At 51.7% G+C, this 3814-nt stretch overlaps 1 non-coding gene across 1 annotated transcript; it reads left to right on the top strand.

Moving 5' to 3' along the window:
• Nucleotides 1-3462: 3462 nt before the first annotated feature.
• LOC115527837 lies at nt 3463-3564 on the top strand. The gene has a single exon (XR_003973072.1). It is a non-coding gene; the product is annotated as a U6 spliceosomal RNA (small nuclear RNA).
• The last annotated feature ends 250 nt before the right edge of the window (nt 3565-3814 follow it).

The raw sequence follows: 3814 nt of genomic DNA on the forward strand, positions 1-3814 counted from the left end.
ATGAGGAAACAAGATGACCAGCTCCCTGCCTCCTCCCAGGGTTGTCTCAGGGCTGCTGCCGACGGCAGCAATGCTGGCCATCGTGCGGCCCTCCCTGGACCTTCGGCCAAACCCTGATGCTAGCTGGGACCTTCCAGTTCCTCCAGGCATCCTGGGCGAGCCTCCGGCAGGCAAAGCCCAACTGACATGGCTCCTTCAGAACAGCTGGTTCTCTTCCAGAAATCCTGATCACTTGTCAAGCTGGTAGATAATTCCATCCCCTACCACAGGGCTGCTCAGATACATCTTTTAGGTAACCGTTGTTTGGAACCTCCCTCAAAATGCAAGGCAACAGAAGCCAGTGGATTCTTTACACGGTTCATTCGTTCAGTCCCAGGACAGAACGATCTTCCCCGACTTGGCCAGTCGTTTGGATGTGAGGGGGGTGGAAACGGGGGCCGGGGAGGGCTGGTGTGCACCGTCCCACCCCTCGGTGGTCTCCAGATCCCCTCAGTAGGGGCCTGGGCGTCGGTAGCTGTGCCTCGGAGGTAACCCCCACTCCACCACTCCTCTGAATTCAGAGCCTTCAGGGAGCAGGCTGGGCACCAGGGGACCTGCACGTGAATGCTCCTCGCTGTCACTTGTCCCAGACATAGCGACAGCTGTCTGCGCCAAGCTCCGGCTAATGCTGTGAATCTCCCGCCGCCACCTTCCATCCTGCCTCTCCCGGGGGGGGGGGGGGGGGGCCTTCCCTGCGCCTCCCACCCCAAGGCTGGCTGGGGCCCCTCCGCTGAGATCCCTGACCACGACATGCTGCAGTGGGCCGGCAGCCACGAGAGGGCGGGGACGGCGCTCCGCCTACACCCCGGCTCCCGTCGCGGAAAACGCAACACGAAATGTGCCGACTGCCTACGGTCGGGATGTTGTTGTTGCTCCTGCCGCTGTTATTATTTATCAGTGAGTTATGATAGTTCAACACGCTTCCCTTTCTGGAGTCCGAGTAAGCCTGTAAGGGTGTGTGGACTCACATCACTGACTGCTCAGAACTGGGGGGATGTTTCTGGAGGAAGGCAGACGGTGGGGGGGAAAAGGAGTCATCTTGCCTCTGCTACTTTTAGCCAATCTCTTATTCACAGTTGTGAACTTTTACTTAACTATGGATGAAATAAGAACTTTTTTCAAAGGCTGATAAATGCATACCAGATGACCAAAGCAAAGTCTGAGCACGGAGCCAGAATGGGCCTGGGTTGTCAACTGCACACGGCCCACACAGAAGCAGAGGGATGGGGACACCAACAGAAAGGGACTGGGGGAGAGCTTGTCTCCCCGAATGGCTAAATGCTGTTGAAATAACATAAACAGAACAGTAAGATGAGGTTCAGGGTTGGCACGGTAAAGACAAGGCACCATCATCCTCCCAACAAACAGTTACTGAGTCACCGCCATGTGCCAGCTTCCAGAGTTGTAAATGGATGTGCTCGCTGTCCCCCAGGACCTCCCAGCCTCCAGGAGAGAGACACTGTCACACAAGGCTGAGCAAATGCTATAAAGCCAGGTCCTCGGGAGAAACCATGAGAGCCGAAAACGGATACTGCGTATAGCATGGTGATAACAGCTGAACTCCAACATCAGACAGACCCGGGCCAAATCCTGGGTCCAAACCTTACTAGCTCTGGGACTTTGGCCAAGTTACTTAACCTCTCTCAACCTGTGTGCGCCCCTTGAAAATGAGACTATCAGGGCTTGCCTCATAGGGCTGTTAGAAAAAGATTAAATAGAACATACAGCAGAGCGGCCAGCCTCGTCCAGGGCTCAAAGAAAATACTAATCCGGTTGGCTCTTGTTCTCATTAACCGTCTGACAAAGAGCAGGTTCTACCGAGGAGGTAAGATTCGAGATGCATCCTGAAGGGATTTCACTTATAAAAAAAAGAGGTTGGGGATTTGGTGAAAAGGAAGCATCGTTTACAAAGATACAGACACATAAAGTTGCACAGCATGTTTGGAAACCAGCAAGGAGTTCAAAGTCGCTGGCCTGAGGGGCGCACGGGAGGGAGAGGCCAAATAAGTGGGTTTGATCCCCGCTAGGAAATTTGGACTTTATCCCGTGGGTGACTGGTCAAATGATGATGGGTTTTGGAATCAAAGAAGTGAATTCTATCCCACCACACTTCGGGGCAGGCACGGGTTCCTCTTCGGTTATATGAGGACAGTAACATCCACCCCCGAGGGCTGCTGAATGGTTTACATCAAGGTTCAGAAAACTTTTTCTGTAAAGAGGCAGACAGTAAATATTTTAGGATCGGCAGACCACACAGTTTCTGCTGCAACTACTCAACCCTGCCATTGTTGCATGAACGCAGCCATTCACAATCCATACAGCAGTGAGTATGATAGTATTCCGATAAAACTTTATTTATAAACCAGGCACTGAGCAACATTCGGCTGCAGGCAGTAGAAAACAAAACTAAAATCCCTAGCACAGCGCCTTGGAGTTCCTGCTTTCTACCCCCTTCCTCCTTTCCGCATGCCAACAGGGGACATTCTTCCTAGATCCTTATATCACGTCCAGTGGTTTCAAGGCATTGCTCAACGATTTGAAGATTATAGTGAGTTTCCCCTGATCTCAGCTCTAGAGACTGCGATGCATAAAGATATTTGTTCAACAGAGTGAGAACGGCTTCGCCAGGAGCACTGAGTGAGTAGTCAATCAGGCAGTCAGTCTGAAAGCACTCATTATGCATGCGGTGCTTTGCCCTGCAGTAGAGACGTGAGGGGCACTGAGGCCAGATCCTCACGAATAGAACGCCGTCTGGTGAGAAATTCCCACGTCCCTGTTGCCTGAGTTCCAGTCACAGTTTTACACAGTTTTAGCTGCGTGCAATTTCTTGAAAGTCACGTTTTCCATTTCTTAATCTGTACAACGAAGAAATTCAACTAAGCGGCAGTGTGATTCTGTGTGTGCCACAGAGGCATTCTGGGAGTTGGGGAGGGCTTCCTGGAACCATCTTGAGGGAAGCCATGCCCACAGGCTGGCCTTCTGGGGTCAGGCTGGCATTCCTTGGGGGGTGGGACGACATGAAACCTGGCAGGAGGGGACAACCAGCGACCAGTGCATGAACATCAGTGCCTGGAGGGAGGGGGCCGGGAGGGAGATGCAATAAAATGGCAGAAATGGGCGGGGCCGGTCCAGTGAAGACTCTGGGTATTTTTGCTGTATTAGAAGTAGACTTTCTGGCACATAGTGTAGATCAGGAGTCAAACACTCAATGCCTGCAGGGGCTGGAGAGGTAGAAGTGAATCAAGTGGGTAGGATGTAACCAGAGGGAGCCATGGGGATGGGGATGGGAATGGGGCACACTGGTGAGGGCATGCCCTGTCTTTGAGGGGTGCTAGAGCTGGGCTGCAGACGACTATTTCCACCTGGTCTTAAGGGCCCAGCATGGCAGATCTGGTTTTTTAAAGAATGTCAGAAATTTAGTACTCGCTTTGGCAACGCATACACTAAAACTGGAACGATCTAGAGAAGATTAGCCTGGCCCTGCGCAGTGACGATCTGCAAATTCACGAAGTGTTCCAGGTTTTTAAAGACCCCGAGTAGCCAGAGCAATTTTGAAAAAGGAAAGCAAAGCTGGAGGCATCACAATTCCAGACTCCAAGCTATATTACAAAGCTGTTGCAATCGAAACGGTATGGTACCGACACAAGACACATAGATCAATGGTACAGAATAGAGAACCCAGAAATAAACCCGCAGTTATGTGGCCAGTTAATCTCTGACAAAACAGGAAAGAATATCCAATGGGAAGGAGCCTCTCCAACAAATGGTGTCGGGG

Source organism: Lynx canadensis, chromosome D2, assembly GCF_007474595.2.
Source record: "Lynx canadensis isolate LIC74 chromosome D2, mLynCan4.pri.v2, whole genome shotgun sequence".
Lineage (NCBI taxonomy): Eukaryota > Metazoa > Chordata > Mammalia > Carnivora > Felidae > Lynx > Lynx canadensis.